Source organism: Dasypus novemcinctus, chromosome 2, assembly GCF_030445035.2.
Source record: "Dasypus novemcinctus isolate mDasNov1 chromosome 2, mDasNov1.1.hap2, whole genome shotgun sequence".
In the NCBI taxonomy this organism is placed as follows: Eukaryota; Metazoa; Chordata; class Mammalia; order Cingulata; family Dasypodidae; genus Dasypus; species Dasypus novemcinctus.
In genome coordinates, this window is record NC_080674.1 from 50646707 (window position 1) to 50670312 (window position 23606).

At 40.6% G+C, this 23606-nt stretch overlaps 1 pseudogene; it reads right to left on the reverse strand.

The window, feature by feature from the left end:
- Positions 1–10157: 10157 nt before the first annotated feature.
- On the reverse strand, positions 10158–23247 carry LOC101420918 (myb/SANT-like DNA-binding domain-containing protein 2 pseudogene; annotated as a pseudogene).
- Between the last annotated feature and the right edge of the window lie 359 nt (positions 23248–23606).

The following is a 23606-nucleotide window of genomic DNA, read 5'->3' on the forward strand; positions in this document are numbered from 1 at the left end:
AATCTATGCCCAGAATTTCTGGATCCCCAGCTCAATCAGGTGCCCTTAGAAGTAAATCGCTACTCTGCCTTCCCCTGAGGGATACTGTAGTGTCACAGCCTGTACTTGCTCTATGAACAGCCAGTATACAATGGGGGTTACCTTCCACTGCTTCCTGTGACCCATTACTAATTGCTCTTGAAGAAAGTTTGTCTGAGAGGGCACAGAGTAATACTTTGTGGATTTCCCACTCTTTCTCTTGGCTGCTTCCTTAATTCTGCCCATTAGTGGCTTCTCACTCTCAGCAGTTGTTTCTCCCACAACTTACAGAGAAGCTTCTTGGCAACTGGCTCGAAGAGTGGCAGCCCTGCTTTTAGTGGCTTCTCAAATTAGCAGTCTGCTCTCAGAATCAGGGTCTACCTGCAACTCTTATGAGTGGAAAGTGTTTAAACCTATAGTGTTCACTACTCTTGGCCCCTCACCAGCAGCCACTCTTACTGCCAACCTCCGGAGGGTGTCCAGCATGCCTTGCTACTTCCTTGGCAATCTTAGCTAAATCCCTAACCATCGAGGTAGTTCTGAATTACTCTCAGTCATATCTAGAGGTTATTACAAAAAGGTTTTTCCTGAGTTCTTAGAATGGCCTTGAAGGCTTCATTCTCTCAAAAAGAGCCTTTCAAGATAGGTTACCAGGAGACAGAATGAGGGTAGAATGGTGAGCCAAGGCTCAATCAGATGGAGCATATAAGGTGGAATGGGGTGATCTGGCCAATGGACGGGGTGATGGTGGTGCAGGGATGTGAGTGAGGTCCACGGTGCTGGAACGTGAAGGTGAGCAGGCTTGGGGGGCGGGTTGGACTATCCACGGAACCGGAGGGAGGGCTAGAGGAAGGAACAGGTAAACTCTGGGAAGCTGTAGGTCTCTGGTCGAAAATGAAAATGCAATTGTGGGAAAGTTCTTTTGGCATATATGGCAGAGGAGGGTCACTGGTGCTGCGTGTTGGTGCTGGGGGGGATGTGTGGGAAAGGGTGCACCTGGGGCATGTTTCTATGGAATATGAATGTGTTCATCTATTCATAGGGTGTTATCTCAGTGAGTGAAGACCGATACAATAAACAACAAAATATCAAACTCCCATCCTGGGAAGTCCTGCTACATTCTCAAATAGAGGGACAAGAATCTCTTGAGTACATAGGCAGTAATAACAGAAAATAGATCAGTATGTCAAACCCTCAGTATTAATGCAGGCTAACTATGAACCTTATTCTTGAAAAATTGAACCTTACTGGTTACCATAGATTCTGAAAAGAGGGGGAGGAAAGAGCAGCTGGAACATAGGGCATTTTAAAGGCATTGGAATTATCCGGCATGATTTTTTCAAATGGATACAGATTATTTATACATTTTGACAAAACCTATAGAATTGTACATTGCAAAGTATAAACCATAATGTAAATTACTGACCATGATTAGTAGAATGTTTCAATATCTGTTCATCAATTGTGACAAATGCACCATACTCATGTAAGATGTAATTAATAGGAGAAAATGTGAGAGGGGGAGGAGTAGGCTATACAAGAATCCCCTATAGTTTTGATGTGGCTTTTCTGTAACCTAAAGCTTCTTTGAAAATAAAGGGAAAAATAATAAGAAGAGTCTGGGGGTCCATGAAGAAGAAATTGTAAGCAGACATAAAAGATAATAGATCTTACTGTGATGAAAGGCACAATGCAAGAAGATTTTTTTGGCTTTGATTTTGGGCAGGTTTTGGATTACCAAAGAGTTACAACCATGGCAAGATAGGATCACTGGTGCAAGGTGTCAGTGGTGAGGGGATGTGTGTAGGGAAGGACGCACCCAGGGCATACCTCTATGGAATATGAATGCATTCATGTGGTCGTGGGGTGTTATCTCAGTGAGTGAAGAGCTGCACAATAATGAACAAAGCATTAAATTAGAGAATGTAGTCCTGCTACATTCTCTAATAGAGTGGCAAGAAATCTCTAGAGTACATAGGCAGTGCCTAGTGAAGAGGACAGACCAATACACCAGGTTCTTGATATTAATGCTTATACTTATGAACCTTATAATGTAAAATTGAAACTTAGCCTAGTAATATCTATTGCCTAAGAGTTACCTCTAGAAAACCTCCTTGTTACTCAAAAATGGCCTCTTCCTAAGCCAAACTCAGCATATAAGCTCACCGCCTTCCCCTGGCGTGGGTCATGATTCTTGGGTATGGGCCTCTCTGGCATCGAAGGATTTGTTACTGTGGACTAACTAGCAATATATGTGGAAAAAGACCTTGAGTGAAAAGGGGAAATATTAAATACAAAAGAGTTTTTATGGCTAGGAGATTTCAATGTGAGTCAGGAGTTCATTCCAGAGGTATACTTTAGGCACGTTTTAGGAGGATCTCACTGAATGCCACAGTAAACAAAGCCTCAAGCAGGGATTCTCAAGAGGACTCTAGAGACATCTGGACACAATAGGCAGGGCACACACCACATGAAATTGGCACCCTGTAGGTGGGCCTTACGTTGGAATATATGTTAACCTATTTCTCCAATGTTAGACTCATTTATAATTTCCATACACATGGTTCTTCTGCCCCTTTCACTTCAACTTATAATTAGTTCTATGCCCATTAAATATATGTCCCAGAGACTTAAATCTTCACTCTGTTCACATGTCAGTTGAGCCCTGAATCTAAGCAGAGTTGCTCTTACCACTTACTTTCCAGTTCATTGGATTCCCCCAAGACAACTAAGAAAATTGTCATGATGGATAACCCCCATCCCCCACAATAGAGAGTATCTACAACTGCAAGCAAGACAGTTCTGTCCATCTGCCCCATAGCATCTAAGCCTTATCTCAGTCAGAAGCAGAATGGGCATCACCATCCCCAAATTCTCAAGACTGAGGAATGAGCAAACATAAAGGGGGAATGCAATCATGGACAAAAGTAGACTTATTATTATTGTAGTAATGGAAGAACTTGTGACATTGATATAAAGACAGTGGTCACCAGAGGTTCTGCGGGGAGGGAGAGGGAAGAATAGGTGTAACATGGGGCATTTTAGGGACATTGGAATTTTTCTGCATGATATTGCAATGACAGATACAGGCCATTAGTCATCTTATCAAAACCTATAAAATTATGCAGTGCAACACATGAACTATAATATAAACTATAGACCCTGGTTAGCAGCAATGCTTCAATATTGTTTATCATTTGTAACAAATGTACCACACTAATGAAAAAAATCTTATTAAAGGAGGAAATGTGAGAGGAGGAGGGTGTGGAATCCCCTATACTTTTGACATAACTTTTCTGTAATCAAAAACTTCTTTTAAAAAAATGTTTAAAAATAAAATAAGGGAAGCGGACTTGGCCCAATGGATAGGGCATCTGCCTACCACATGGGAGGTCCGCAGTTCAGACCTCCGCCCTCCTTGACCCATCTGAAGCTGGCCCATGTGTAGTGCTGATGTGAGCAAGGAGTGCTGTGCCACACAGGGGTATCCCCTGTGTAGGGGAGCCCCACGCGAAAGGAGTGTGCCCCATAAGGAGAGCTGCCCAGTACGAAAAAGAGTGCAGCCTGCCCAAGAATGGCGCCACACACATGGAGAGCTGATACAACAAGATGATGCAACAAAAAGAAGAAACACACAGAAACACAGATTTCTGGTACCACTGATAAGGATAGAAGTGGTCACAGAAGAACACACAGCATATGGACACAGAGAGCAGACCACTGGGGGTGGACAAGGGGAGAGAAATAAATAAATAAATAAATAAATCTTAAAAAAATAAAAAGAAAAAAAAATAGCCCTTCAAAGTTACTGATTTAAAACTGCCCTGGATTTAGGGAGAAAAATATCTTCAATCTTTAATACACAATCATTCTCTTGATTTCTCCTTTCTATTGTACTTATATGTCCTTTTCAATCAAATTAAATTACTCAGGGCAAGTTCTCTTAATCGTTAATGTTCCCTTGAGGTGCAGAGTCTTTACAAACTTCCAGGAAGTGTCTCAACTCAGTATGGAAGGGACGCAGAAACTCTTTCTTCAGGATCTCCTACCTCACCAGTCATTTGGTAATAATACATGGCATAGTTAAGGAATAGCACTGGGTTTTCCACAACACACTACAAAGAAAACAATATAGCATAGTAGACATGTGCACACAATCTCTAATTAGAATAACCTGAACTAAAATCCTCCCTTTTATACTTACTGGTCATGTAACTTTGGGCAAGTGATTTTCTTCCCAGGTCCCAGTATCCTCACCTCTAAGATGAGGAAGATAACGATTTCGGTCTTACATGAATATTATAGATGCCTGACCCATAGTAGGCCATCCATAAATTTTAATATTGTTGTAAGTTTTCCCACACTACTCTCAGAAGTAGAGGCAATAGAATCGTTTTCTTTTTTAAAGCTGTTCTATTCTTCTCCATAAGCCAAAATATGAACCTGATGTACAAATTGATAACTTTAATCCAATGCAAGTTGAACAGACCTCTTAGATAAAGCTTGATCTCCTTAGATACAAAGAATCATTCTCTTAGATTTCTATCTCTCTTCCATTGCATTCCTTCAAGAAGGCATCAGGATTTATGAAGGTAAAACTTACTAGGTCCTCATCACAGTAGGGAACAGAGTGCAGAGCTCCACACTCTTCCCTGGTGTCCATGGGTGATGACCTGTGATATTCTGTACCCTGATTGCTCTGCAGGCATCCAGGGTCAGGCCTGGGCTTGTGGAGCTCATTGACTGGTCTTTCTCTTAGTTTTACTATTGCCCTCTGGAGCATCCCCAATAACCCAGGCTTCCCTCGGATCTTGCTAGCACTCTGAACACATCTCTAGGGTGAATCCTGGAGAAGCGTTCTCAGAGCCCATTATCTGCCCAGGTTAGAAAGGATAGGTTCTCTTGTACTCCCTTATTCACAGTTTCAGTCTGTGACTAAATTTTAATGGCGGATTGGATGTAGATATAAAAGTGAGATTTACTTATTTATTAATCCAAATTGAGACTGTTTCATCTCTTCATATTAAACTTTGTACCTTCTCCTGATTTTTCATACTAAATTCCCCAAAAGGTGGATGTTAGGTTCCTAATTCAAGTCTATTTCTCTGCTTATCCCCAGGTCCTCCAAATTTGACCAGATAATCCTTTATACCAAGCAGCAAGTCCTGTCCCTTTCCCCTAAGAGTACCGATGGAGCCACCTGATGCCTGGTTCCCTCTCAACACTGGGCCTTTTCCTCTTACAGCTGTACAAAGGCAGAGTCACAGATAAACTTCCACTGGGTGAGGCATCACCAAAAGGAGAGTAGAGTGGCATCTCTGCCTAGCAGGAACTGTAATCTGGCTCCTAGCTCCTGCCAGCCATGTTGAGAGAGAAATAGTTGGACTGGGCCAGCTCCTTCAAGACCAAATGACTCCAACTCTGGTTCTAGTTGGCCTTGGTTTCTACATCATCAGCTGTGAGTTTTCTTCCTGGCTTGGCTAAGAAGTCTCTTTGAATTTGAACTAGCCTTAATTTTATATTCCAAGTTTTCACTGACAAAAGTATAACTCTCTTTTCTAAGTCAAAGAATAAAGCTTAAAGATATTTTTGCTATCCCATCCTTTGTTCCTTCAGCTGACTATTTTGTTTCTACCTGTACATTACATTTCTTTAGCAGAGTTGCAGCCCCAATCTCAAGATGACTACAGATTTGAAATCAGTATAAAGCAGAGATATTTGCTGCACACAGATTTTTCAAAGAGCAACCATACCCAGGTTTCTCCAATGTGCAGTCCCAGCCTTCCCCCAAGGACAGTTTTTTTTCCCCTTACCCAATCCTCTTTGGGTTTTACTTTATGTTCAAAGGTATACATTTGGGATCAGAAGTCAAACACTGTTGAGTAGTACTTGGAAGAGATGGGTGCCTCGTTTGGCTTTCTAGTGAGAATTCATGTAGAGTTGGGGCAGAATTTCAAGAGCTACCTGCTACACGAATACTCCGTACATAACTGGCTTACAAAATTCTAAGAGCTTCCTAGACAGAGAAGGTTAGCAGAGCTCATAAAAAATGTTGGAGGAATTTTTATTAATAGATGTAATGGGAAAGTCACCTTGTAGCATTCCTAGTGTATTAGTCAGGGTCCTCTAGGGAAATGGAACTACAGAAGATATCTGTAAAATATTATCAGATTTTACAAAAATTGTCTCATGGAGCTGTGGGAAAGGACAAATTCCATGTGGCAGACCTCAAGCTGGGAACTCCGATGAAGAATTTCAATGAATTCCAGAAGCTGACTGGCTGAAGTAGAGATAGGATTTCTCTCTTCTGACTGCTGAAATAATCAATTCTCCTTTTAAAGCCTTGAACTGATTGGATGAAATATCTCTCCTTGTTGTAGGCAATCTCCTTAGTTGATTGTAGATGTAATCAGCCATAGATGGAATCAACTTACTGATGATTTAAGTCCACAAAATATCCTCGCTGTAAACACTCAGGCCAGTGTTTGTCTAACCAACCAACTGAGCACTATCACTTGACCAAGCTGACATGTGAACATAACCATCACACCAAGCAAATGCCTAATCAGACCACCAGAAATGAGGCAATGTTTTTTGCCTCCTTATTTCTTGACGTTTGGGCAAGTATACCATTAGTCCCACTTTAGGTGGGTCAAGGACGTGAGATGAAAGGGTATATCCTCATTTCAGAGTTGTCTTTGGGGCAAGTAGTAACCCTTAGACCAAGTTAAAGAGATCACCTGATATCCATGGTCTCATTTTTTTCTACATTTCTACGTTTGGGGACCCAGTAAAATATGGCTCTCACAGCCTAATGTAGCCTGGTATGTGGAAACAACTCTTGAAGATAACAAATTCAGGTCACAGATTTGACTTCCTCCCATCCTTACCTCTATCTCCAGGGATAGGGGGAGAGTCAGTTAAAATGTGTAGCTATAACAGTAAAAGTGTTTTTCAGGAATATAAAACTTCATTGAGGAGTGGGTGTTTGCTAAATCATGCCTTGAAATATTCAATCTATGTGCTTTCCTTTGTCCACTACGTAGCCTGAGTCATCCATGTTTCCTCAAGGAGAAGTATAAATAAAAATAAATAATAAACTAACTTTAAAATAAAATAACAAACAAACAAAAAATAGTCTATACTGCGTTTTTTTCTTTCTTTAAAAACAGACTTTTTCATTTCTAAAGCAGAGCCATGTCATCTAGGGAAAGGAGTCTTGTAGGCTGCTCTCGTTACCAGGGCATGGAGCTCCCATTTACTTAGGCCTGTATGTCACCTGGAATGGTCTAGTGTTACCTGTGCCCCTAGATATTATCAAGCTCAGGATACCCGTCAGTCACCTTTACATCTGTGGAGATAAGGAAACTTAGTATCCAAAGAGCTGAGGCTGTCCTGCAGCAGCTCACAGTGGGAAACCAACTTCCTTTACATAGATGATTGTCATTTTATTGATATTGCCATTAGGCACACGCAAAGCTAGTTACCTTAGACAAGGCACCATACAGTGAAGAGTCCAAAGTAATTCAATGACAAATTCTTTAGTATTCAGAAGATCATGGATGTTTTCTTATAATTTCAATATAACTAATTGATAAGGGAAATGTGGTCAAGCAACTGACATCAAATAACTGTAAAGTCTGATTGTTGTTATTATTTGAATGACAATAAGAAGCAGTTGTTTTGCTATTTTAAAGATCCAGATAATCTGATATTTAAACTGATAACAAAAAGTGCCCATTTTCCCCTTCTCTCCCTCAAAACAACATACTATCGTATTAGAGTGGGATTAAAAGAATGACCTATCTCTGAACAGAGATTTTAGTATTTAGCAATAGCACATAGATCAAAATAAAGACTTTCATCAAAAAACCCTATTTTGTTCAGTTGTTGAGGAATGGAAGGAAATCAATGTGGAGATTACGCAACTCCAAGCTAGTGGAGTTCGGGAAATGTTTTACCCAGGAGCAGCAAAAACATGTGTTCAATAGTTGAAATACACCTACAGCCTAGTTGTAAGTGAGAATACCTTTATATAAGCAAGGTGGCAACCAACTTCTGTGGATGATTCTGCAGAAATACAAACATACAGTAACACAAAGTCGGCATGCTGGCCTCTCAGTGCAGGCTGGCAGGCAGCCAAGGCTCAGCCTGCTGAGAGAGAAAATTGAAGGGAAAAAATAAAGCAGCTGCACAAGGTGAAGTCTGATAGTGGATGTGGAAACTCTTCCTGGGCAAGCTAGGATAAGAAAGGTCAAGGTTTTGCGTCTGTGGTGCCTGCCGTGCTGGGTCAACTGCCGGGCTGTCCTAGTTTCACCAAAGGTGGGGCCTTATTTTCTGGGGAAACAATGCACATATATGCAGGCTATCTCAGAGCATGAACATAGGAACATGCTGTTAGGAAGAGATATTCTCCATTAGCCACAGTCTGGTTTTTAGCATCTGTCAATTGTATGATCACTGGATTTCTAAGTCAATGTACTGATCTCTGTGCTAGGATCAATGATTTCCAATAAATAATACAGTCAATGTAAGTGCTTTATTCAGAGAAGACACAGGAGGAAAGTGACTCATAGCAGAAAGTTTTTCTGGCTAAGAGTGCAAAGAGAGACTCAGTTTTCCTGTCACAGGCCCCAGCACCTGAGTTTGAGTTAACCATTTCTCATTGCATATCTGGTTAAAGACCCTGGCTGAATAAACCTGAAATCCATTTTCCTCTGAAGACTCTCCACCTCACCAACTCATAATGACCTTCTCATTGACAATTCCTACAGTTCATTTAAAAGATGTTTATCGAGCTCCTACTGTGTACCACACCACTTGTTAGTATTTATTGAATCTTAATAAATGCTTATATGGTTGTTTATCATTTTCTGATGATATCCCATCTGGCGCCACCACGTTGCTTATTGTAGGTGACACCTTTCATATTGTATTCTGTTTAAATGATCTCCTTAGAGTTGAGCTATGTGGAAGAATGCTATAAATTATTTGAGGGGAGAAACAATGTGTATTGCCTCTTGAAGGTTCCCCCAGCATTTAGTAAAAGACACTGCATGTAACAGTGGCTCAGATAATGCAAGCGGATTTTTATGACAAAGATGATTATGGCAAATTTATCTCCTCCAAAGAAAGACTCATTTCAGTTACATACAGAGATTGTTGAAGTAGTTTGATACCTGAAAATTCAACAGTAGGTATTCTTTTGTGACCTTCTGGTTTTATTCCTCATCCTGAGAATGTGAACAATTAACATATTTTGCAGAGATTTCACTGTTATCTAATATTATCAAGGAAAATAATTGAGTTGAAATCAAACATAGGTAAAAAATGATAATAATTCCCATTGCTTATTTTATCCAGAGACAGGAAAAGTCTTTGCTTTTGCCCAAATATGATGCAATTCAAACTATTCTATAGCAAAAGAAGTAGAAATATTAACTTTTTTATAATCATGCACGTGATCATACTTTCTTTTTTTCCCCCAGGTATTACTTTAACATATATATTTTTAAAGAGTTTAAATGGGAACAAAACCATAGGTACATCACAGAAACAAAGGTCTTTGCAGGCAACACTGATTGGAAATAGCAAAACACTTGGTTGGTGGGGAAATAAATGAAACTCTAAGTTACACGCAACAGTGGCTAAGGGTGGTATTGAAAAAGTCTTATTTAATGTGACTCAAGATTTAACTTGCCATTCTCTATTGCTTATTTATTCAAGATTGTGAATAACACTTATATAGAGATGTGAAGGTATGTGTAGATATGAAACAAAAAAATACAAATTTTCGATTTCATATGAAGCTCAAAGTATAAGTTTTATCTAATATGGAATGTACCTACATTTGTTTATATTAGGCCTCTAATACCATTTAAAAATTGTCTTTGTGTTTTTAAAAAAGGAACAGGTGACCCACCATGCAAATTCTTGCTTGCTCAAAATAAGCATTCTCAAGTGACATCTTTTTGTTCTTCCCAAAGTCTACTACGATTCCTTATAAGTTGTGGCCTCCTTGTAGAAAGTCAGTTTCCAGGAAGAGTCTGATGACAGCATCTGGATGAGAAACAGGCTGGGTAATGGGATGTGAGTAGAGAAGAGGAAGGGAAGAGCCCAAATCCTTATGAAAATGACATTCATTTGTTAAATGTTAAGGGGCACCCAATGGTTTTTTTCCAGGTTTTCAACTAAAGAATGAGCAGAAAAAAAATCCCTTTCTACTTCTACAAATTTGATAAAGATGGGTTTGGGGGAAACTCCAGGATCTACAATACAGTTCTGAGACAAAAACCCATTACTACCAACCCAATTTTTGCTGAAGGTTTTGGTATTTACTTGGAAGTGTGAAAATAAGCATTGCTGCAGAGTCCTATCTCAGCGATTCCAGGGTAGTGACAGGTAATTCAGGTGGGTTCCATTCCACCTGTGCTGAGGCTTGTGCCAACCTGGCTCGTCTGTCCTGAGTCCAGGGAACTTCGCTCCATGGGGCATGAGAGGAGCCCCTCAATGTGATTGGTCATAGCCAATGACATAAAGGCCTGGGCTTTTAGGAATGCCTCCTGGCAATAAACACAGAACGATTCTTCCACCAGCTGGTTTGGAGGGGGCAATGGGTTGACAGTCAATTTCCGGGCACAGCGCCAGTCCCCTACCTTCACTAATAGTGATCTCTAAAAATGTGTGGTAAACATTTTTCCAGTTCGTTTTCTGCACTGGGGTCATGATGATCAGTCCCTCGGGCTTCTCCGGGTTGAAGAACTCCCGCAAGTCGCCTGCCAAGGGGCACCTGGGAGCCGATCTCAGCACAATGAGAACGGATATGCTCATTCCAACCGGTGTTATCGCCAATTTCAAAAATGGCCAGTTTATTAGAAAGATAAAGCCTTGAAAAGTCTGTCCAGATCTGAAACAGTTCCCATTTCAACTGCACCGATTCCAGAAGACTCTTGTTTTGTTTTGCACGTTCCCTTTGTGACAGGCATTTCATCCAGTAACTGGTCCGTTGCATAGCCGAGGAGAGCCTGCCTGCGGTTTCCCCAGTCCCGTGGCTCCTCCTCCGCAGGGCTGCCATCTGCCTCCAGCTCTCGTCAGCTAAGGAGGTGGCGCTTCCTCTCTGCCTCAGCACCCGCGAGGCCACAGCTGGAGCCCAGCGCTCGTTTCTGGGCATCCCACCAGCTTGATGCGCTCCGGGCATTGGGACGGGGTGCACTCGCAGTCCAGCTCGGCCAGGGCTCAGGACACGTGCTGCTTCCACGGCTGGCCCGGGGGCCTTGCTGCCCAACACCGTGCCCCCTCCCTCCAGCTGCGGGAACCGCGCCTGCGCCAGCCGCGCCTCGTCCCACCCTGCGAGGACCATGACCGATGACCGCGCTGGTCCTGGCCGGCGTCCGCGACAAGCTCCGGCAGGGGGGCTGGTGCTGCAGCCCCACCACAGCCTCCAGGGGAGGAGACCGAGGACCACGCGGCGCTGCGGAAATTGACTGTCAGCCCCAGCTCACACTTCCTTATGCTTTCTCTCCAGAAGACTGCTAAACCACACTGAGGGGTCTCTGAACAAATCTGTGCCCCATCATTTATCTAGATCACTTGGAAATGAGTCAGCCTCTTTTATCCCTATTTCTAAACTGATTTTGTATTCCAGGATATTTTAAGTTATCTTATATATATATGAGACAAATTCAGAGCTCATATTTGGAAACTATGTATAGTTTTCACCAATTTGAACTTTACACTGTACTTTGTTTCCAAAGATACTTTTGAGCTAGTATAATTGGCAACTACATATACAGATAAATACAAGAAAAAAAAATCAATATCCCAATTTCCAAGAACGAATTGCTCAGCAAGTGTTAGGCCTTAGACTGTTACATTGGAGATTTTAGACCATAGTCTCCATGCTCTAAGGACATGTAATCTGAAGACGAATGGAAACAATCGCAAAGGGTATAGGCCAATATGCTGATATAAAGTTCAGATCAATGGAAGATGGAATCTTCAGGAAAGTGTTGAGGCTTGAACTGGGATTCATAACTACCTATCACTCCTACTCTCTGTTATTAATGGAATAAACAAATATCTAATAAACATCATCTGTCCAACCCAGGGCCTACACATATACTTTTCCCTCTGCCCAAAATGTTTTTCCCCTTGTGCCCACAGACTTTGCTTATAGTTATTCCTATCATTCCTTAAGGTCTCAGATTAAATGTCACTTTGTCACCTCAATCAAACTGCACTCTAGAGTAGATCAATTCCCCATTAGACCTGTTCATTGTATTTTTCATTGCTCATTGTATACCTGTATTTTTCTTTTGTGGTATTTATCAAATCTACAATCAAATATTTACTTTTGTAATTGTATTTTAATGTCTTCCTGCTAAAAATGTAGATTACAAAGGTTGGGGATTAGGTATATTTTGTTCATTTTCTAATACAGTGGCTGACACATATTAGGTACTTGATGCCTATAAAGAATGAATGAATGAGCAAACATAGGAAATGCTGGGGTTGGGGAATAAAGATGAATAAAATGTGGTATCAGCCTTAAAGAGCATACAATGTAATAATGAAGAGCAGGTGCTCATAAAACACTTAGGATTTTTATGGCCAGCTTTTCTAGAAAAGTTTTGTAATAAGAATATTCAATGTGGAGAGGATTTATAGTGTTCCTGACTTGTGAAGATCACTTTGTACCATAATATATAATTCAAGCTACCTAATATAAGCCTGAATGGGTACACTACAAGATCTACTTGCAGGTTTTAAAGAATTATGAGAAGAATGCCTTTGATAGAGTAAGTGCATTTGAAGCACAGTACCTTTAAAATGAATTACAACCTGAAATGGTACTCTAGGGAGAGTGGAGAGATTCAAAATGTTCTTTGTTCTTTGATTTCATCCCCCTTATTCATATATAATTATTCTTCTCTTTAGTCATTGGAATTGTTGTTTTATGCTTCACATTTCTGCTTGTTTATTATATGACAAGATTAATAACTCACACAAAAACAACCAGCAATTATATGCATTACTATTTTATGAAGCAAAAGGGATGATAATGGACAGGTTTTAGAATACTGGTGATTGTATTTTTAGATGTATTTTCCTACTGTTATTCCCTATATGTAAGTTATCACACTATTCAGTTGTAGTAGTAATAATTACATGGGATAAAAGAAATGATAATTAAGAGATGCGTATGGTGCATAGAGAAATAAAAACACTTAATGCAAAAATCATCCTTAGTGAGGGCATCAGAGGACTGTAACTTAGACAAGGTTAATCATTTTAATACAATGTGAGGTTAGGAAAATTCAGGTCTTCACTTGTTTAACAGAAGAATAAGAACTTGGCTAAAATGCTAGCCATAATTGTAATGTGAAATTAATATTTGTTCAAGAAAGACAATTATATTGGATAGTTTAATCCACAAAACACTTGGGTATTTCTATTTCATCACACCAGAAACCTTCTTTCTCATGGAGGACCTTGACAGTAGCATCAATATTGCTGGTAATAGGAAATGGAGCTGAATCGTCAAATATTCCCCACATCAGGTCTTATGTCAAGTCTTTAGGGTCTCCCACAATAAAGAGATGTCCAATTAAATAATCTTTCTTTTTATAGTTTAGGTACAAATAAATGTCCCTCCCCTATCAGTTAAAATGTATAAATATCTCACATGTGAGCTAATGTAGTATAATATATAATGTCATGCATAGTTGAGTCATTTAGGATACATTCACAAATATGTTATATAAAATGGCTTAAAAATGGTTCTCCACAGTGCATACTAATTATGGCTTTTAAAAAGTAAAATTAATTTTCTTATGAAAAAATTAATCTGGAATAAGGGAACACAGAGTGAGTGTAGATGCTCAAGGAAGCCATCAAAGAACTGAGCTGCTTTGCCCTTTGTGCTTTGCTGCAGTATGAGGCTTCTGTCCTCATGGTCTCAAGATGACTGCTGCATTTCCAAGTGGCTCATCCATATTTCAGGTGAGAAGAAAAGAAGGAGATACAATAAGGGATTTAACCCAATTGTACCTTTATTAGGGAAGAGAAGCTCTTCCCAGGAACTGCTGCCTACATCTGATTGACCAGGGTTTGGGTTGGGTGTTGATTGAGCTGATTTAACAGAATCTACCACAATTGTACTTAAGAAATTCCATTCTTCCTTAGAAAGATCCTCATTCACAGATACATGGTATTAGAGGACAACTGTTCTGGTTCCTCTGGTTGTATATGAAAGCATCCCAAACTTAATGGCAAAAAACAGAACCTTTTTATATGTGTACTTATTGTTTTGGCCAGTAATTCAGACAGGGCACAGTGCCGCTAACTCGTCTCTGCTCCATGATGTCTGGAAACTCAGCTGGGATGATACAAATGGCTGGAGGTGACTTTAGTCACTGGGAGTCTGGAATCATCTGGAGGCTGCTTCACAACACGTCAGGCACTTAGGAAGCTGGGCTCAGCTGGGGCTTTCAACCAGCGTGGCCTCTTCACCTGGCTTGGCCTTCTCTCATCATGGTGCCTAGATTCTAAGGAAGAATGTCCCAAGGTAAGTGCGCCAAAACACCCAGGCAGAAGCTGCACATCCTTTTATGACCTAACCCGGGAAGTCACATAGTGATTTACAGAAGCAGTCACAAGCTTGTCTAGATTCAAGGAGAGGAGGCAAAGACACGTGCCTCTCAATGGGAAGAGTGTCAAAGAATTTGCAGTCATTTAAAAATAACCTGCCACAGTAACAGTGACGAGACTAAATATTGAACACAATTCTCTAAGAATGACTTTCCTTTAACTTTCTTTTCTGTTTTCCTCATTCCTGCTGAAAAAAAGATTGCATTCAATCTCTTAAGAGAAAGCTTCCTTCCAGAAGAGAGCATCTAGAGGTGAGGCTGCTGCACCAGAATTAACCAGCCATGGGGGTCTCATGAGTGAGAGTGCCCAGGACAGAGCTACAGACACATAATTAAGCAATCCTCTCTTTACATTAAATGGCTCTCCTATAAAGATGTTTCAGGGTTTTCTCTGTGTGTGAATTCTCTGAGTGGAGAAAACCACTCTTCTATTTTCTATGCAGTTTGGAATGTATGACCTGTGTTTGTACTGAGGCAGCCAGACATAAGGTTAGATCATTGAAAAGACAGTGAAGTGGACCCAAAGCTGGGTCCTTTTTATCTGAAGCCAAGAGTTGGCATATTGTTATGTTCTTTACAGCACAGGGAAAATATCACAACAACACTTCTGAGTAAATTGGATCCATGAACAATTTCAGGCATTAGATATCATTTCTGGCTTCAAGGCCTCTATAGAAAGTAGTCTTCTTTGCAGGTAAGTGCAGTGGAATGGTCAAGGGGAATAACAGACCAGTCCTTGATTTAATCCTGGTTCCTGACACTTACTAGCTCTGTAACTGGGCAAGTTTGCATAGCTGGGCCGTAGCTTCTTTTTCTCATCTCAGAAAATGGTAATAAAAATGCCCATACTAAACAGTCACTGTGAGGATTAATGCATTTTCTGTCTGAGATCCTCTTGCCTGCATGAACTCCCCTCTCCCTCCCCCTCGATCCTAAAGCTGTACAGTCCGAGGCATGTGAAGGATTCAGTTCCTCTTGGAAACTGATGCCATCAAGGACTGGGCAACTATTTCTTCCACGTGCTTCCAAATAGGGCCATGGGTTCACCTCTGTGATAGCGCTTAACATTCAACAATTCTCTTAAATTCTTACTGACACACAAGTACAGGTACTGTACAAGGTTCTGGAAATGCAGCAAAGAATAAAACCCCTGAGGTTTCTGTCCTGGTGTTGCATGCACTCTAGTGGGGCAAAAGGGACAATAAGTAAGTAACCAAATTTACAGTAAAATAATTTCATGTAGTGATAAGTGTTGGAAGGAATCAAAGAAAATGATGGAAATGTCAGACTATTAAAGAGAGCCTATTTTAGGAAGGGCAGATGGGAAAAAATCCATGCAAGGACACGGCCGTCGAGCCAAAGCATGAACACTGAGAAGAAACCGAACACACGAACTTAGTTCCAGGCACTCTTAGGAGCAGCCTGTATGTGTTAAATCATGCTGTTCTCAGCACAGCCCTAAGAGGAAGATACTCTTCTTATTCCCACTACACAGATGAGGAGACCAAGGGAGAAGGGAGAAGTAACATATCAAGATTACACCAGGAAGCCAATGTGGCTCAATGGTTGAGTGCTGGCTTCCCACATACAAGGTCCCAGGGTCAATCCCCGGTACCTGGTACCTCAATAAATAAATAAACGAGCAAATTAAAAAGCACAAAAACAAAAACCTTAAAAACAAAAACAAAGCAAAACAAAACAAAAAAAAGATTATAACACTAGTAAGTGGCAGATCTGGGATTTGAACCCAGGCCCACTGTCTTCAAAACCCATGTTTTCAGTCACTTTAACTGCATCTCAAAAAGCACTTTGTTACTGAATTGACATTGACTTTTTACTTGTCTGTTTTCCCCACTAGTCCACAAACTAAATGACTGAGCAAAGCCTCAGATATAATGCCCAGCTCTCAGTTTATTCCTAATAAATGAGCAAACATATAAAGGAAATAAAGGATCTCATTCAGTGTTTTGCATAAGGTAAGTAATTAAAATGTTAGTTCTCTCTCCATTCCTTCCTCACTTAACTCCTGGTTAGGATTATATAGCCTCCTGCTGTTAGTGAAGATTTATAGGGGAATGGGTCTCCTTCATAGTGTGTAGAAAAGAAATTAGGAGAGTCTTTAATTTGTTAGCAAAAGAAGAAAAATAAATTTTGGTAAGGTCTGAGGCAAAACACATGGGAGCAAGAAACCTACAATGAAATAAATTTCCTCACTAGAACATAAAAATGATGACCTTTGTGCTTTGAAGAAAAGCAATTTGGAGAACTTCCACACATACACATTCTGGGGAAAATGTAGGGAGGAACACAAAGTTAGTTAAATATCTTTAATAGGCATTTCAAAGTCCTGAACTATTAAATCATTTCCACAGCTTTATGACTGTTATCATGCCCAAATGTTGCCAAAACCACTCCTTGAGCAGTTCCGATAAATCTGAAAGGCAAGTCAGCTCTGGACATTTTGCATGAAAGAGAACTCTATCTTGTACTTTAGATACATTTTTAAATGTCAGCACGTAGCTGCCTCCTGCCAAAGATGAACTTGGAAGTGTTGACCTTTGCGGATGACTTCTCTTTGTTAGATTTTTGCCCTACAGGATTTTCAAAGCCCGGTCAGAGGGACATTTGAGGACGCCAGGTGGCTCTGAAATGCTTGGCTGAGCTGTGTGACTTATCTAGGCCTGAATGTAACAGTTGAAAAATAACTCTTCCATGAAGAAAGTGAACATCTACACAGGATGAGTCAGCAAAGTGTTCTTCTCAAAGGTAACTGTAATGTTCCTGCTGCTGCTGACCCGTCTGATGGAAAAGGATGGTGAGCCTCAGAAGAAAGCAAGAGCTAATTCTCTGCATTTTTAAAGCCAACGCCATATTGAATTTCTCTCCACTTAAAAGCCTAAAGTGTCACAGGCAAACATCTTTCAGCTTATGTAACTTCTGTCTGTAATGCTTTGTTTGTAGAGATGTTAAAAAAAAAAACACGTTAGTAGATGCTCCAGCAATATTAGGGTGGGACATCTCTGATGAAATTAATTACTGGAGGAGTATATAGACTATCAGAAAAAGGTGGTTAGTACAGTTAACTACCTAGTACCCACACAAAGGATCTGGAAACTACATGTCTTTATCATCCACCTGACTTATAACTCCAAAGTTAGAAAACTGAGCTTATTAAGTGGTAAAATATCACAAATGGAGCAAAAAGGACAGCAAGAAAGTAATATTTGCTGCAACTTGATTTTCCTGACAATGCATGCGGCAAAGAGATGATAACCACGTGTATACAAGCAACTGCTGAATACAATGTTGACATAGGGCGGCTAGAAGCAGAGTATCAAAGAAATGCTGCTTACTAATTAGTGGGTTACAGTTACAAATGGTGGTCTCAGCTTAAAATTCTGACCTTACACATAGTATGTGCTCAGGAGATTTAAAAACTGATTGCCTGAATGACCAGAATGATGTGCTTAAAAGGTAAAAGAAAAAAGGGTTTTTCATGTTATTATTATATTAAGTTGGGAGAGATTGTGTGATCAAAGAAATCAACTTGCAAGCATCAAATGTAGTTAACAGTTCAATGATCATGTGTAATAATGTCAAAGGTTCTGGCTAGGCACTAGCTTCTGTATTTGTATTAATATTTAGTTTGGAAAATGCACCATCTATGATGGCATTTCATAGCCTTCATAAATGCAGGCTGAACAGCAGGTGGCAGCAAAGGATGTTGTAAGAGACACTGACTTCCACAGACGTTTTCCACAAAATCAAACAGATTTTGATGGGCAGCAGGTAGAGAAGACATTCATATGTGGTTGCATTTCTTTTTTTCTTTTACCTCTGAAAAAAGCACATGTTGTAAAAAAAAAAAAGCTATTGGGAAATATGATAATGATAACTAAGTTTTAATGCTTTCTATCATTTTTATCACCTCTTGCCTAGATGAAAAGATTGAAAAGCTTACTGAAAATAATACAAGTATCCCACAGCAAACCCCAACCAATCTTCTTACAAAATGGACATTCATGCTGAAGAAAGATCTTTGTAATAAGAAATGACACACAATATTTATCATTTAAAAATGCCATTCAAACCAGCATGTGAATATTGCCACGCTCAGAAGATAATGGAAGAGAAAATCCTTTCAAAGAAAAAGGATATAAGTAAGGAAAACATTAAAGCATCATTAAGTTTAGATGAGCTTGTTTCAAATGTGACAACTGCATAAGAATAAAGACAGAGCACAGAGCTTCTGGATCTTTTTATATAAAATGTCCCAAAATAGGAATGATGAAAATATTGCAGGGAAAAGAACATTCATTAATTTGGTGGTGTGGGGAGAATGGCTGTGAATGGGGAAATGCAATGACCTGTGAATATTTAAAACATGGGATCTATCTATATATAAGCAACAACCAGAGGTAATCTGACTTTAAGATCAGCTTCTAGGTTCCTGAGTAAACCAAAGGGAGGAACCTAGTAAATCTGATTCCTGTACATCTCATTTGTGTTGAGGTGGTATCCAACTAGATTGGTGAGTTCAGTGTTATCCAAGATATTTTTATAACTAACAGAGAATAAAAGGAACATAGAATGATTTCAGGTTTTGACATAATACCCACTAGGCTCCAAATGTCATTTCAGCCCTATAGAATAACTATTTTATGTCATCCAAGCTATGAAACTTCCTGAGTCAGTGTTTACTGAATGCAAAGTGGGAATATAAGAATATTCTTCTCACCAGGCTATGTGAGGATTATAAAAGAAAATTTTTGCCTCATATAAATGGTTTCTTAATAAATTGTATTCCCTTTCTCTCTTCAGGGACATTCCCAAAGGTGTTGATACATGTTGAAGAATGTCTTCAAACATCTCCTGCATCAACATCTACAGTGTCAGAAATCCTTATTTGTAAAATTTTACCTTTAGATGGCGACAAAGTGTCCCTAAACAATTAATCCATTAGGACCACATAGCATAGCAGATGAGTTAGGATGCCATGCTGCTGCTCCGAGTTGGTCATGGTTCTTGGTTCTGGCCACAGACACACTCTAACTAGGTTTAACTGAATCCTAAATTCATATTCGTGGAGAGAAACTCAAATTCCCCTCTGAATCCTTGAAAAAGGGATTCATCCCTTCCCAGTCAGTTCTGGGGAGGTGAATGGGAGAAGTAATTGCGGCCGGATTGGGTCAGAAAGTAAAAACATGGCTGTCCTTGTTCAGGTCTGTGGCCGGAAGCAGAGTTCTCAGTCATGAGGCAGATGGTTACCCTGACTGGATTTATTACTTACACTAGTACTACACACACACACTCTCACACACTCTTCTTTATAATGACCTGATAAAATCCTGTAAAAAGCAGACTTTTTATGAACTCTTATTATTTTGCTTAAACAATTCAGATGAGGTCTTTTTTTTTTTAAGTAACCATGCAAAAATAACATTAAAAAAAACCCCAAGTTGCCAAGGGTACTGTGAAAATCTTAAATATCTGCTAGACTTCAAAGCAAGACCCTTGATCAAACTGGTACTTATTTACTAGGAAAAAATTTACAAGGTTTGAAAGCATAACAGAGATAAGCTCCGAAGTTGCTGTCATGAATGAGCTATGGGATGTGAGTAATTTCAGTTCTGGTGTCTTTGTAATGTTCATTCTTTCGATAATCTTAATAAGTACATCTTGAGATTAATAATACATATATTATATGGTTGACACTTTATTTGACTACTTAAAAGATCTTAACAATATGAATGTTAAATGTAACTAAACAATAGGGCACCAAAATGCAATCCTTGGTGAGAATAGATGAAGTGAAAACATCGGTCTGTAGCTATTTACAGTTTTTTTTTCCTTTATCACAGATTACTGTTTCCTTTGTGATACTTCTTCTCTAATTACTTCCTCCTAACACATCCTTCTGTTGATACCAGTAATTGCCAGCAGCCTCTGCTAAAGTTTCTCAGTCAGTGACACTAACCTGATTCTTGAGAGAACTGATATACTGAAAGAATTTCAAAAATTTTATGCTGAGGCCCTTCAGAGAGCAGTCACAAGTCTTACCACTTAGCCAGAGAACACATATTCAAGCTCTTTATTCTTCCCTTATGTCCGTTCATTTGTGGAGACCATTACAAAACTGTCAAAAATACTGTCCCTGGATTTTAGGATTAGGTTGGGTAAGCAGGGCAGTAATAATTAGTTGTCTAAATTTATTTTAAAGTGTTATGTTACTGCTATATTTCTCTTATCTTTTATATATTTATATATATATATAATTTTTTATTCCAAGCAAGCATTTCTAGCTATTTTTGTGACTACAAAAATGGCCACATTCCAAAAATGTGGACTTACAATACTAATTGTTCTTTAAGAGAGTGAATAGAAAAAATAGTTAACATATATCTGCAATCTTTTCAGTGTCATTGCCCTATATTTTCTCTAGCTGTGTTTTAGGAAAATCACTAATTGTAGAAGGTGCCTCAAAATTATCCAGTAGGATTACTCCATTTATCAAAAAGGAAACTGCAGGGAAGCGGATTTGGCTCAACTGATAGCACATTCGCCTACCACATGGGAGGTCCAGGGTTCAAACCCAGGACCTCCTGATCCATGTGATAAGCTGGTCCACACGCAGTGCTGATGCATGTAAGGAGTACCATGCCATGCAGGGGTGTCACTGGCATAGGGGAGCCCCACGTGCAAGGAGTGCACCCCGTAAGGAGAGCTGCCCAGGGTGAAAAAAAAGTGCAGCCTGCCCAGGAGTGGTGCTGCACACATGGAGAGCTGACGCAGCAAGATGACACAACAAAGAGATATGGATTCCAGTGCTGCTGACAAGAATACAAGCGGACAGAGAAGAACACACAACGAATGGACATCGAGAGCAGACAACTGGGGGGTGGGAGGAAGGGGAGTGAAAAAAAAATCTTAAAAAAAAAAAAGGAAACTGCAATACAACTTGATAAAAATATTTGCCCAAAGTGTGACAGTAAAATATTGCTAGAATCCAGTCTCCAGCATTGAGTTACCTACTATTTCTGGCCCTCTTCACAATGACAGTTTTATAGTAATCTTATTTTCATAATTTTTGAAGTTACTCTTACTATGTTTACCCCAAGAAAGAAAGGAAGGAAAGAAGGAAAGAAGGAAGAAAAAAGGACCCTGACTAAAAAAAATCTTAAATTATTTCAAGATACAACCTGATATTAAAACTCACATCAGAATTTCCCAATCGTCTGGACAAAAAAATCCTTGAGATAACATGTCCCAGAGCCTGGGCATAATGGTGAGCCCATAGTTTTCTCAGTAAAATAAGTAAATATCAATTGATAGGTAAAAGTTAAGTGTTAAACCAGTTAACTTTTTTTCACTCGTATTCTAACAAGCTATTATTTTGGAAATGCCCAGAAAGTCTCAAGTAGTGGTTCTATACCGATTGCACATTAAATAATCTGAGAAAAGGAAAAGACGCCTGAATCCTACCTAAAATCAATGAATCAGAGTATCAGAATCCCTAAAGATGCTGTCAGATGTGTGTGTCTGTTTCTCTCTCTATATATATACACACACATAAAAGGACTAGAATATATTATTAAATCCCCCAGGTGATTTTAGTGTGAGCTGCGGTTAAGAACGATTTCCCCGTGCTCACCTCTCCGCCCTATCCCACTGCAGTCCGCTAAGCGACAGTATTAGACCGCTCAAAGTCAGGCGTGCCTCGACCGCGCCTCTTTCCCTTTGGCCACACTAGGGGGCGCTCCGGCACCGAGTTTGCCCCTTGGCCAAATCTCACCGCCAAACTAAGACAGCATCGCAGAAAAGGCCTTCATTTGGAAAATGGAAGAGAGGGAAATAACCGGGAATTGGCACTTTATTTATCCTAAGGTCGGCAGGTTTTGGTTTAAACAGCAATACCTCCTCCCACCCCCACCCCAATCCCAACCCCCAAGGCTGGCTTTTCGGGGCTTTGGACCCAACAACAGCGCCCTCTCTTTTTTTCCCTTAGACTTGGGAAAACTTAACTATGCGCACGGAGAAAGTCCGGGGCCCCTGGCAGGGTGGGATGGTTTACGGCTTTGGATCCAAAGCAGTTCACTATTTAAATAAATCTTGGAGCGCAGTGGAGAACAATCTCCACATTAATCTTGTGTAATTAGCGTTATAACCCTCGGCAGCTCAGGAACCACAAAGCTTTATGCAAATGTCTGCTTCCTCGCCTGCCACCCCTCCCCCGTCCAGGAGCCCCTTTCTCGCCAACCTCCCCCTTCTCCTCCCCCTTCTCCACCCCCTCCCCCCCGCACCGCTGACACCGGCGCTGTCTGCACTCTGTGAGCCTCTTTTCAGTGACGCGGTACACTGGGTACCTTAAAATTAATTATAAGGTTCTTGATTAAAAAAAAACAAAAAGCAGCAGAAGCCGCCGCCGAAGGAAAGGCGAGCAGCGTGCGGGCGGAGCTATTAGAAGGATTTAGCATCCGGGGAGTTGGCACCTGCCTTTGGCAGCCAGCCCTGACCCGCTACGGACAGACCGGCTGGGAGGTGGCGTTTCCTCCAAACATTCGCGCGTGGGGGTCACGCTCATCGTCGGGCGCGTTTGCGGCTGGAAGGGGCAGCAGTTGTTGGAGTTCGCCCTAGGGACGCCCCTCTGCCCTCCAGACGCGCACGTTTCGCAGGCAGGAGTCTTGAACTGAGCAGGGCTGTTGAGAGTCTGCTAAACTGAGATGTGGTCCCCAAGGACCGGCAGAGCGTGGGGAACCCCAACACACAAGCCTTTCCTTGTAAATGTTGGCGGGGGGCGGGGAGAGCGGCGCTGCGCAGGGAGGCCAAGCTGCACGCACAGCCGCGCACACACGCCCGCACAGACGCCAAGCCCAGAGTGCAGATCCCCTGCCTGGCTCTGGATTATCTGCTCTGTGTTTACTGTTACTGAGGGCTTTACGT